Raw genomic sequence first — 13,825 nt, 5'->3', positions numbered from 1 at the left:
CCTCCAAACCTGTACATGTAAATAGTGTTGTTGCCTTAGTCCAAAACACACACACCTCCATATCTGGATAACCTAAAAACAATTTGAAGGAAATGAGCTAAGGAAGGGAAAGGTACCCTTCCTATGTTTAGCCCTTTGGGATCTAAGACCATGGTGGTTCGTAGTGCTATAGGATCATTAGGAAGAAGCTTATGGTGTTTAATGAAAGCTTTGTTATAAGCCCTTATAAAAAAATACAAGTTTTCACTTCTTCTAGGTTCTTCTCCTACCCTTTTCTTCTTCTTCTTCTTCTTCTTCTTCTTCTTCTTCAGCTACAACCTTGAGTTGCATCCCACTTTTCTCAATTTTCTCCTCCTTTTGTATTCTTGCTTTTCTTTCTTCTTCCTTCCTGCTCAAATCCACCAATGCACTTGCTAGCTTACTAATTTCGTGGAGGAAGCCTGCATAGATCCATGTTGTAGCTAGCTCCATCCCTTTTGTCCTCCAAGATTCAAAAAGCTCCACAAGACAAGGCATTTGATAAAATCCGTGATGGCATCATACTCCATTAGCATGTTATCGCCACACTTGTATACTTCTTCCATCATGTAGTGCATATCATTGTAGACTTCAACCTCAGCTCGAAGGTCTCCCTGGTGAGGGCATGGTCCGAGATTGAACTCTTCCTAGGATCCTCTCTTTTTTCAGGCCCTCCTTGCTTCTTCTTGGTGTTGGGATTTCTTTTGTCCCATCCTCTTTTGATGAAAGAGACTCCTTTGGTACTGCCAACACTGTCCCTTCCACAGGATGCTCCTTTCGCCTTCTATGTCTGCTTCTGCTGCTCATGCCGACCAAGGCCCCCCCCTCAAGCCTGCCATTATAGAGAGCAAATGGGTCACATGATTCTTCTGCGGACCCACACACGAAGCGGTTGCTTTTTAGCTTTTCGTTTTTTGGACCTTTGTTATATTTGTTTACGTAAAACATTGGCATGCCTTGAAATTAAACTTGGTCGATGGTCCCACCGTCCACGTAGCTTCAAAGCTTTTGCAAATTTGGAAGAGACGTTGAATATCAGTGTCAGCATAACAAACATATCATTGACATGTTCATCTCCATTCTCGATCAACATATTGCAGAACTCCAAAAGACTTGAAAAGAGCCAACCTAATTTAACCTCTTGCGTCCATAGGGTCTAGCTCTAAACTTTCATATTTGCTCAGTTTTTGAACGTGTCAAAGCTTTATCGCTGTACCATCTTGAGGTGCATTTTTTAGCATAATCTGAGCCGAGATAGCCAGGGATGATTCCACCACACTGCACAGCCGAATAGCAACACAGTCTACATTTTTTATGTTTTGGAACTGGCCTTGCATATTGGCATTGAAAGGAAATAAATCACTACTATTGAGGCATGCATGGTGAGGGCACTGCAGGCAGCATATTGCTTTACAAATTGGAAGACCGCTTGTTCTGTCCTTGTTCTGCCAAGGTTTTCAAAACATGGTATGCCTCTGGTATAAGCAAGAGAGATTGTGATTCGTTTCAGGAGGAGATACATGAAAGCGATGCTCAGTGATGATAAAGCCTGCATTATTAGAAGAGATCATACAAAGCTAATGCGAAACTTTAGCCTGCTTGCAGAAAGATGCAAGTCATGTTCTGCAAACTCCTATTATAGCAACTATGGATGAGCGAGGAAGATTGAACACAAGCTTTGAAGAAGTTGATGATTCCTTAGGATTGTCGGATTGCTCTCTGGGTCACATTGCATTGTGATTGCATCAAGTATTTTACTGCCATTGACCTTCTGTAGCTTGTCTAGATCTACTGGAATACTATAACTCCCGAGCCTTTAGAGTTGGCAAAGATTATCTTGACTTTTAACGAAAGCTCTTATCGCTCAAGAGCATTACTAGCTGACCAAGTGACCACGTAGGCTTTGCGACGCCATCAAATTTGATGTTGACTTCGGCAACAATCACACAGATCAGTTGCTGATCTCTCTCCAACATTCAAGTATGACTACCCTATTCTTTTCGTTAGCGTCTCTTTTTATAGAAAGCTGTTGTGTTTACATTGATGTCAATTGACGACCTAGAATGATTTAGATGAACGACCTAAAGTCATACACGTGGCTCAAGGAGAGCTTGCAAAACCAAAACATGCTACTAGGCTGCCTACCGTAAAAAGCTGTTGTGTTTACATTAAAGTCATACACGTGGCTGCCTACCGTAAAAAGCTGATTATCTCACTGCCAGTCCGAGCTACGCTCTGTGGAACCATGGCAGCTGTAAATTTTCCAAATTGGCTTTCCTTCACATCTTCTAGTTTGATCCATCCCCTCCAGCACACTGGCTTGCCCCAAAGAAGCTCTGATCGTCTCCTCCTCTGTTGACGATGCTGGATTAGCTTGTTGGGACCTCGCCACCGGACACCATCTCCCCCGTCGCTTGAATAGTGCCTGCCCCCGCAATGGATTGGTCTGTTTGGGACATCATTCTTTGGCAGCCTCGCAAATACAACGGAATGGCGCGGTTGGCAGCGGCGAGTTTTTCTTTTGGGCATTGGATAAGGTAACTGGCACTCTTTAAAGCTCGGCTTTGATGGAAATTAGCCTTTGTCAATCAAGCGATCGCCGTCAAATATTTACTATACGTGAACTCCAAGTGAGCAGCGTATTAGGCACGTCCACACGTTGTAATCTTCGTTGCACTCGTTTCAATACAGTGACGTTGTAGTCTTGAGTTTGCAAAAGTATCCCACGTGAGGCTTAGACGGATCGGTTTTGTCTCAAAGTAGATTCAAGCTGATAGGTGCTATCCTGTTGAATCGATTGTACCACTTGCTTGCACGTACAATGGTGTTTACATGGCTGGGGGCGGCTTGTCCGGGAAAATCTATCTTTGGGAGGTGCATGTTCCTTAAATATTTTGTTGTTATCATGGTCACCTAGTCTTCCCCTGGCTATACAATTAACTTTCCCCCATGGCTGAATTCTAAGGTGTCGAGCTGGAACCTACTGGCGACCTGGGTTGCACATCACAAAGGAGTCAGCTGTCTGGTTTTCTATGATGATGACTCGCTTTTAATCTCGGGTGTAGATAATGTCATTCTTGCTGTCTGGCCTCTTGTACGGTAATTTTCCCTCATTTGATATCTTAGTTCTTTTGGGCTAAATTTATAGAGTCTACGTCTTATGACAGAATTTTTTTCTCTTGTGCGCATATGCATAATTTTGGACACATAGGGCCTCTGTGACAACAGTCATCTCTGGTGCGGGTGGTGCAAATGCCATAGAAGTGTCTTCGTCACTGGATTGGACGTGCAAGGTAAAGCTGGAACCTACCAAGTTATTATTCATTCAAACAAAGAAAAAACAATTTAGAACTTATAATATAGGTTGGGACTTGTGAGTCACCTTGCAACAGTGGCGCATTGCACACCACTGTTCAGGGGAATCGTCCTCCTTCAATGATGGACCATTGTTGTTAATCATGTTTTTGATTCTGCATGGCAATGCATGAGAGGCTGACATTAGGAGGGGCAAAAGTTGCAGTCCCTGTCTAAGAAAGTGCTTGCTCTCGTGTCGATGAGAAACGATGTGTCAGCAAGTAGCTTGTGCTGGCTGGTATAGATCAACCTTCCACAGATGCAATTAAACCATCTACACACACTTCTTCAAACTCCACGGACTACCACACATTCCCAAAATGAGACCCCTTTTTTGCTCTTACAAAGGAAACATAAAGGAGAAACTTCAGGATTGCAATTCGAAGTCCGATCCTGCATGGAAATTCTCCCAAAATAATCTTCCAAAGCTGTGCTATAAAGGGGGGATGTTGGCAAACTCCGTTCACCCTGAAACAAGTTGACTTTACAACCCACAACATTGTAACTAGTCTCTTGCAGGTAATGCATGAAAAATCAAACCAACAAAAAATAATGCTTGAAAGAGTGACATGAATGTTAATAAATGAATAATGTTTTTGAAAGTTTTACATCAGAATGTTTTGCGTTCTACTTCTTTGGGCTTTTATGGGACACGTTGTAAAGTAGTGGCATACAATTCAAAACCTTATGAGAAGGTGTGGCTTTCCAAACATGCATTATTCTAAGCTTCCAAACTGACTCACTGCCAAATGCGGCATGAGAAAACTAAGTGAAAGTGCGTCTCACATATTCCATTTCAACGCACAAATGAGTGTACTACTACTCTGAAATTTAATAGAAAAGGGGGAAGTGAAGAGTGCAAAATTAGCAGTCCTGTCAAAAGCGAAAAGTAATTCCCATATTAGTTTGGGAATTCTGCCAAATGGGAAGGTAACCGAATCTCATTGTGAATTGCAGATGGGCAGTGAGTGCCGATGGGGACTACGAACAAACACTGAAGTTTGGGGTAGCATGGGATATATTTGGATGATCTAGCTAACGGATGGTCAGATTCAAATGACAAGCCATTTTTAGCGTACCCCAAAATCAGCCATGCTATATTATATAAAGCTCTTCTTCACCTTCTCACTAGGAGAATTGCGATGCAGCCTACCTGTCACTGTAAAACAGGCGCCCTTCTCCTAACTCTTGATCCTATGCTTTCTTCATTTCCCCACTGCTTTTTTGCAACATGGCTTTTCAGAGGGGATATTTGTTAGAAATGACCCAACGGAGGGTACAGACAGCGGAAGACTTATAGTAATGCCCAGGAGCTCACACAGTGTGCGTGTGGGGTGTGGAATCACAAACTTCTTTACTTAATGTGCATAGTATAGATGTGCAGACTCAAAATAGACAATGAACCAGCCAGATAGAGAAACCACCAAAATATATATTTCCATCCAATACTATGGACACAATACAAAAGAGATAGATCCAGAGTCCCACCAATGGTGTGGTCCTCTGATCTTACCACAAGGTCTTTCTCCTATCTATCAGTTATCTCTAGACTCGAGCCCGCGTGCTCCACCTCGAGCGTAAGTAGACTTTCCATCCAGATCCCTTCCACCTTGCTGTCTTTGCACCAGCCTAGGTGGGCAGCACCCTCAGCTAAGTCTGCAGCTACTGTTAGCTCTCTTCTCCACCAGTGATGAGGCCCAAGGCAAGCTTCCTGCTGCTCCTTTCTGATGGGACTTTTCTGCTGCTCCAAGTCCTTGTTGCACTCTCTCACCTTCTGTAGATAGGCCCAGAGAGTAGGCCTCCTGCTACTCCTTTCTGCCCTAGAACTGCTGGCTGCTGGATATGAAATGAGGCCCGAGGCCTCTGCTTTTATAGGCCCCAAGGGGCTGGCAAAACCTACTGACCCAGGCCCCTAGATCTGGCCGACCTGGTCAGTTCTTCCTGCCCTAAAAAACCGACCTGGTTGGCTGCCCCTACCAGCCCAAGAAGAGCCCTATATAAGGGTCTTTTCTAGGCCCTTTTTCAGCCTTTGTTCTAGGGATTCAGGCCCCCTGGCCAGCCCATCTCCAGGCCTGATCTGCTGGCTCCAACCAGACCCACCAGCCTCAGCCAATGGCTGACCCAGGTGCTACTGCTCCCATGGTTGCGCTACCTGTAGGCTCTGTTGCAGGCTGTCTATCTGCACACAGATGCACATAGGCACCTTTGTCTGTGCAATCCCGCGCCATGTCTGCTGCCCCTGACTGACCTCCTGCCAGGTAAAATCCAGGACTTGCTGTCCTCGCCTTCTACTCCTTCCATAGGTTCGGTCCGTTCCATTGCAGCCATGCTAGTCTCTTTGATGTGAGGTGTTGCCCATGTGGCAGCCCCCTCTCTTTCTTCTCTCTTGGGCACATCCTGCCCTAGGTCTCCCTCCCCCACGCTCTCCTCATTTGGGGGCTTACAAATGGGGAGGTGACCATTCCAACAATATTATGATGTATTTCCATTCTCATTGCAAATAACCAGGGTGATCCAGCTGTCCTTTCACTCTGTTATATGCTTAGTGGTTGTATCAGCTCAAATATGATTTGCAGGTTTGTTTGGCTACTCAGGAAAAGATAATTGATCACTTTCCTGCTCCATGTATGCATTTCCCTTTTCTTCCATAAGGTTTTACACAGTAGGAGTGTGATATGGTCCAGATTGGTAGACCTATGAATTGTGACATTTGATGCAACTGCATTTGTAGGGTTGGGGACTGGGGCCTGGGAAGCTCTTGCAGTCGATTCAATTGCAGTCAGCAATCAATTCCCTTGTTTTACATCCCAATGAGCAGTCATTGTATGCTGGGACAACGGATGGGAAAATATTTGTTCGAGCTGTGAATCAATGGCCATTATGTGTATCTAATATTGATATTAGTGGCCTTTTCCCCGAATTTCTCGCTCACAGGTGAAGCTAGCATGAGAACTACATTGTATTTTCCTGCATGCTTCTAGTTATTAGGCGTGTAGGCTTAAACATGTTCCTCATTATAAAACATAAACACTTGTTGTGGCGTTCCAAACAGGTCCCCAGTTACAGCTTTAGCTATGACTTTTGATGGAAGGTGTCTAGCATCTAGTTCAGAAGACAGTTGTGTATGCGTGTGGGATACTCTTACTGGAAATGTTGTCAGGGAATTGTACACTAAAGGTAGGCCAGAAACATTATTCTTCAAAGTTAGCTAGATTAGGGTTTCTGTTTGAGGCTTGTGTAAGTGGGTCTCATTGCCAGTTGACAGAAGCAAGAAGGATCACAGTTTCATGGTTTTTTTGAAGGATTGTTTTCTGATGCATGGATGATGCAGGGCCCGTAACTAACCTTTTGGTCATACCTGAGGCACATATATTTGGACAATGCAAAGATTATGAACATAGTTTTTGCAGAGTTAGTACATTGTCCAGTCCGTTTTCTGATTCAATTAGGAGCTCAAATCGATCCTAGGACTTATATTCTCATCGAGATCCCCTTGTGCTGTTGCCTGCATCTGTTCGAAACAATGGAGAAGCCAGGCATGTATAGTGGAAGTTCTTTGGAGAATCAGCTTTTTGAAATGAAGGTTGCGACAATTTCTCTTTTTTTTTTTTTGGATACTCGAAAGATTTTCATCTCTGATGATGCATTTGGGTAGCCATTTTATGCTAAACAAGTTATGGAGTGGATTTTCTTTGCCTGATCTAATACGTATACTAGCAATGTCCTTGTGAAGCTGAGCTGAAGTTGATATAAGAGAGAGATCTAGATGAATGTAGAGCAATCATTGGATTTGCTTAAGAGCTTGCATTCGTGAGTCAAATATAGAATTGTACATATGGTTGATGAAAACAGATTTTCAGGATGATACAGATTAGGGGCTTGCTTTCTCGGGGTTTGGACTTCTTTTGGTTCATAGACATGATATGAGGTTGACTTTTACTCTTTACATTGGATTTTTAAATATGGCTCAATAGTGAGACTCACCTTGTGAAGCACTTTATTTCTTTAAAATAAGTCATTGGTATTACTTTTTTTCAAATTGTTTTTCAGTATAGATCTTCTCCCACAGGCCTAATCATGGTCTTGTGAGCACTTAGTTTTATCCAAAAAAGAGACAGCAGTATTCTTCTCACCCCAATTTGATTATTCCCTCCTATTAGTTTAATATATCTCTTTCCGCTGCCCAACAAATGAGAAAAAAGTTAAAAAAGAAGGAAAACACGTGCTTTGTATCCAGGAATTAAGGATGATTAATTCCACAAGGTTGTTTGTAAATTTCTGCTCTGCAATTTACCTCAAAAGAGTCCTTCTTCCATTGCATAGCCATTCATTGTGAAACATTCCCTGCTTCAGGAATTTAAGTCACTGCACTCGCATTGTAGTTTTGATGTGCTTGTATCTTATTTGTAAAAGGCAGCTATCAACATCCTGTTGCAGATATGATAGTAGAAACTGATTTCTTAGGTTTATTTTCCCCATAGAGAGCTCATGAAGCTTTTAGGTATTGTTATAACTTTGGTAACATTTACAAATTCTGTTTGCAGCATGAGTCAACTCCTGCAGCATTACAAATGAAGATCGACATATTGGAGGGGAAAAAAGATCGTGCATTGAAAACAGGGAGAGTACTCTCAACAAAATGAGATGCTAAGCTCTTTGTTCTTCCAGCTGATTCATTCCCCTGCTGAAAATGGTTCCTAAGCCCTGCCAAAGAAGCTGAGCCACCATGCTGAGAGTGCTTATAATATAAATAAATAGCTGAAATGTATATTGTTTTCCTAGCTCCAGTAGCTGTAAAGTCGAATTGAGAAATCTGCATGCAGTGAATTTTTGTCCTCACAAGCTCACTTTCATAAAATTGAAATGGCAAGGTGCCTACAAATAAAAGTTTAATGTTTAAGGTTTCAAGTATTATAATTCTGTGTTGAAGCATGACCCCAATAGTTCAACTCGCATTCCGAAGGTTTAAACGAACTTCTCTTTGTGAAACATAGTGCACAGACATTTAATGTCACTTAGAACTTGAAATTGGATGCTTGAAACACATTACTAATTTCTAAATCAGAAAATTAACAACACAGCATTGTAGATTCAAGCATCAATGGTCATATTTTAGAATTGAAAAAGATACATGAAATGATTCATGTCCGTGCTACACTTGGACGGGCTAAAGGCTAAAGGCAAATGTATGGGCTGAATTTTGATTTCAGCATACGAGCAATGTACAGGTGGCGATTTGAGACGTACGGGAGGCAAAAATGCGACGCGATACCAAATTTGCCAAAATCGAGTGGAATTTTTTCAACATTGGGGGTTGTTTTGGGGTTGCACAACCCGCATTTCAGCATGTTTCGGGCTGTCTTGAAACTAGGAACTTCGAGGAAGAGGGAAGCACTCCTCAGTTGCCTTCCTATAAATTTGAAATATTAAGATTTACGACATATCCTCGAAAGGAAAGAGGAGCAAGCATCGATAAGGAAGAGCAACCATTACTTCCACTCTCCCTGTAATACGGATATACAAAAAGGCGAAGGAGAAGTCAAACAACATAGAACTCTGGAAGCCAAGGGGAGGAAGGTGATGGATCAAACTCTATAAGAGGCAACAATGGAGCTATGACGTTGACCTCCAGTGTGCTTTGACTCTTGGGTGGAATCTAGGATTTCTAGATTGTGGAAGTTTCATTCGAACGTCATGTTCATCTTGTGCATTACACTAACACAAAATAATGTTATAAAAGTATAGGATTGAAAACCCTAACAGTAGCCCTAACCCTAATCAGATATGTATATAGTTATTCTTTTCAATGTTATATAGTGTAGTATTATTCATTTGAGGTGTGATCTCTGTGCCCTCTCCTCATCTCCACTCTTCTTCTCTCCCTCTCCATATTTGTTCATGGTATCAAAGCTACCTTGCCTTCTGTTCAGGCATTCCGATCCTTATGAGAGAGTGAAAGCTTGAGATTGAGTGATTCTGTTCAGTAGCATTCTTTCATTCCGTAGAGAGATTTCTATCTATTCCATTCATTCATATCTTCCTGTGAGATATTTGAGAGAGAGTTAGTCCTTCTCCTATCCTATTCTATGAATGAGTCCTAAACAATCCATGAGAGACTATTCTACTCATCGAATTCAGTCATTCCCTATTCTATTAGGAAGAGAAAAGGAATAGGAGATGGAGACGACTACAAATGAAGAACTTGATACATAGACAAGCTGCTAGTAGCTATACTAAGAATTAACGTAACTACAGAAAGGCATAAGGATGACTGAGCTAAAAGCCAACAACAGTGATGGACAGAAGACCCATGATGTAGCATCAAGCACGGAAATTTTTTTTTGGCATTTTCATCCTTAAAAAGCCTTTTATGCTATTCTTGGCATATTTTTTCATATTAAGCCTTGTAATAACAGATTAGATTGCATTGTTATCTCTATCTTCACTAGCAAAGTAGATGTTAGTTGAAACAGCTAGCATTGTCACAGAAACTATCAAAGTAGATGTTAGTTGAAATAGCTAGCATTGCTAAAATGGGATAAGATGTAAAAATTACATGGTGCTTTAGCCTTGAGATTACTCACAGTGATCTTGGCATTTTTTACTTTTGCACAAGGGGGCTTATGGTCCAAAATGCATCACTAAAAGCTACAATTGAAGAGGAGTATGAAATCATCATGCTTCTCATTGATGTGGCTAAATCATACTCTAATTTGGTCACAATCTTGAAAAATGTACACAATCGCACACATGAGGGTGTTATCTCTTCTCTTCTTGATGAGAAGAAGTTAAGTAAGTCCACTAGAGCATCTACATCGAGCACATCAACTATTATGAAGCATTGTTCTTACTACAAAAAGGAACCGCTTCAAGAAGCACCCTATGCATGAAAGGACAAATGACCACTTGAGTAGAGAGTGCACCACTAAAAAGGAAGAAGGCACCTTAATCAATTAGTTACCAAATACGCTTCTCTAGTCCTTGTACCATGTCTCCTTATTATCCAAAACCTTGTAATAAGCCTATTGCTAAAGGCTTCTCGCATTTTGTATATTACTTGATGTAGTGCAATACTCCTCTCTTAGTTCATATTGAGGGGGGTGCTAAGCTTTGATAGTCAAGGTGATTGGAACATGTGGATATTGGATAGGACTTGGTAGCATATATAGTAAGGTGGTGCCTTGTGTGTAAGGTGTGGAGCACAAGGGGCCTCCTTATTTTGTAAGGTTGATAGTCAATACTATACATGATGTGTTGGAGTATCTTATTGTTATGGTTCTCCTCCATTGCTTCCTCCTACCACGTTGCATGAATGTTAATTTAATTATCAAACTCCTCATCTCTTCTCTCCTTCTAGTTTTCTACAAATAGTTAAAAGATAGATCTTTTAATGATGCATGTTGCTCAATGCGAAATCGATAGTATTGTACACACTTTGTACACATGACCGCTAGAGTCAACATTGTGAGTTGGAAATGGTATTTCAAAGAGTCAAGTGGCAATCAAGGGGCTAGTATTTTCAAGGTACAAGGATTGCTCTAGAAAACGGGTGCATTAGATCAATGTGGGAGTTGTGTGCTTCATGCTAGAGTTAGATCAATGTTAAAGGTATGCTATATACCAATGTCAAAGTTATGTTCAACCTATTTTCCTTTATAAATTTATATGTGATCTTGAAGAGCATGCAAAATCATTTCAAAGCATGTAAAAGGAATTAGGAGATAGAGTGTACTTTTCTCAAAATAATGTTTACTTCAAAGCATGTCCACCAAAAAAATTAAGATAAACATAATGTCTAGAGCAAAAAAAAAGTGATAGAAAAGAGCTCACAAAATTGCATAAAGTAAACATTAATTTCTACACTCTCAAGGAGCAATTGAGCTAGAGCCCATGCGTATTGTTGCAACTTACTTATGAGATTGGTCCTATGTCTTGGCTATTTAGATTAGTAAATTGAGTGAAATTGAATGACTCAAATGCCTCGTCCATATCTATTTCTCCAAACAAAATTCTATAACATGTGTAGCCTTTAGAGCCATTTTTCAATGATTTGGATATATAGAATTGGTAAAGGCCCTCAAGTCAAGCAAAAACTATGTAAGACTCTTATACTTGATGAGATAAAGCTTAAGGTATGGTAGTCTAAGCATTGGAATATAGTTGCCCCTTCAATTCAACCTTTTAAAGTTATTTTTATCCCTTTTATGACTCTCTGCCTCTCTTTGGTTTTTAGAAAATCTCTTTACTTTAAAGTCTCTCATTCTCTCTTCCTCCCTCTCGCCCCCTCTCTCTTTGCCTTTCCCCTCTTATGAAGGACACGAGTCTATAGAAGAAGATTTTGTAAATTTTTGAACGGGAACATTGTTAAAAGTCCAAGGTTGCTAAAATGATGAGATGATAGGACAAGAATTTAAGGTTCCCAAAAAGATGTCATTTTGCCTCCCTACAATCCTCCACAAACATAGTAGTTGAGGGATATGTTCCCGACCTAATGCTTGGTCGCTTGGATCCCTCACCATACTTGTTGGCATCTCCCTCTATTTTATCTTCCCCTTCCCTCTCCCCCTTGAGATTTTCCTCTCTAAATTTTCATTTTTTACCGCCTCGCCCTCGCCCTCCCCCTCCCCCTCCCCCTCTCATTCTGAAGGTGATGCAATCATGGAGAAAAAGGAGTGTAACAAATTATTGACCCTTGCATGCACGAGCGAGCATGCGCACATGCACACACACACAGTGTGTCTTGTTGATGTGTGTTTTCTTACACGACCGTACACATGCACATAAGCAATATTCTTACTAAAGGAATTGAACATAGCAAGGTGAGAGGGAATCGAACACAGGCAATATGCCCACATACATGATCATCATCTCAGAAAATTGGATGCAAAGTCATGCAAATGCATCATTGTTGGCTACAGTGAAGGAAGCAAAGCATACAAATTGTATGATCCCATTAACCGCAAAGTCATTATCTCCAGAGATGTAATCTTTGATGAGGAATTAGAATGGAAAACCTCACCTACACAGGAGATAAAAGCATCGACTTCACAGTTATCTACAGAACAGGTTGATGAAGAAGAGCAAGAATTGCCAACAACACCCCAAGCAGAGCCACAGCATCTCAGACGGTCTACTAGGGAAAGCATACCTCCAGCCAGATTGACATATGCTTAGAAAGTCAAAGCAATTCAGATGGAAACCACCGACTATGCTCTTATGACTACCATCATGGCTACAAAAGAGCCAGTGTACTTCGAAGATGTAGTAGAGAAGCGAGAATGGCAAACTGCTATGAATGAAGAAATGGTTGCTTTGTATAAGAATAATACTTGGGAATTATGCGACCTTCCAGTAGGAAAGAAGGTCATAGCAAACAAATGGGTATACAAAGTGAAGTACAATCCAGATGGCAGTATTCAGAGATACAAAGCCAGACTAGTTGCAAAAGGATTTGCACAACAATATGGTCAGGACTATGATGAGACTTATGCTCCAGTAGCAAAGACAGATTCCATATGGTTCTTGATATCACTACAGACACTCAACAAATGGAATGTGTATTAGCTTGATGTCAAGAATGCATTTCTCAATGGTTATCTAGATGAGGAAGTCTACATGCAACAACTAGCAGGTTATGTTGAACTAGGAAAGGAGAATAAGGTTTGCCATCTCAAGAAAAGTTTCTACGGCTTAAAACAAGCACTTAGAAGTTGGTACAGTAGAATCGGCAAGTATTTTGCTGATTTGGGATACATGAAGTCCAATGCAGATCATACTCTCTACTACAAAGTTCAAGGGAAAGACATTACTATTGCACTTTTGTAAGTAGATGATCTGATTGTTACATGAAGCAAGGATAGCTTCATCAAAAAACTGAAACAAGACTTATCTGCAGAGTTTGACATGAAAGATCTTGGAGTTATGCACTATTGAGTTCTGGAGAGATTCAAATAGCACATTCATGAGTCATCTCAAGTATGTTGACAGTCTCTTGAAGAAGTTTCATGGCAGATTGCAAGATTGCAGCCACTCCCATGGAACAGAGTTTGAAACTTGCTAAAGATTCAGAAAAGCCTACAGTCAATGACAGATACTACAGGCAGCTCATCGAATCTCTTATATATCTGACAATCACACGACTAAATATTTGCTATGCAGTAAGCTCACTAGCACAGTTTATGGCAAATCCAAAATAGTCTCATTGGAACGTAGCCAAAAGAGTCTTGAGATACATCAAAGGTACAAGACAGTTTGGGATAGAATACAGAGGAAGTCATCCACGGTGGCATGGATACTGTGACAGTGACTATGGCGGAGATCATGAGACCAGGAGATCAACACAGGGATATGCATTTTTCCTTGTTCAAGGTGCTATATCATGGTTGTCAAACAAACAGTCAATTGTTTCTTTATCTTCAACTGAAGCAAAATATAGAGCATGTGAGGCTATATG

The 13,825-nt window shown here is 41.0% G+C and overlaps 1 pseudogene across 1 annotated transcript; it reads left to right on the top strand.

Moving 5' to 3' along the window:
• Nucleotides 1-3,086: 3,086 nt before the first annotated feature.
• LOC147904721 (protein ROOT INITIATION DEFECTIVE 3-like) lies at nt 3,087-8,206 on the top strand (annotated as a pseudogene). The gene is made up of 6 exons (XR_015542981.1): nt 3,087-3,112; nt 3,230-3,311; nt 6,104-6,306; nt 6,425-6,549; nt 6,704-6,955; nt 7,917-8,206. The product of XR_015542981.1 is annotated as a protein ROOT INITIATION DEFECTIVE 3-like (transcript).
• Nucleotides 8,207-13,825: the final 5,619 nt, after the last annotated feature.

This window comes from Dipteris shenzhenensis, chromosome 2 (genome assembly GCF_047967505.1).
Source record: "Dipteris shenzhenensis isolate YYH24624 ecotype China chromosome 2, Dip_SZ_1.0, whole genome shotgun sequence".
Taxonomy (NCBI): Eukaryota; Viridiplantae; Streptophyta; class Polypodiopsida; order Gleicheniales; family Dipteridaceae; genus Dipteris; species Dipteris shenzhenensis.
Note: the sequence above shows the minus strand (reverse complement) of the source record. Positions and strands in the feature narration are given on the sequence as shown.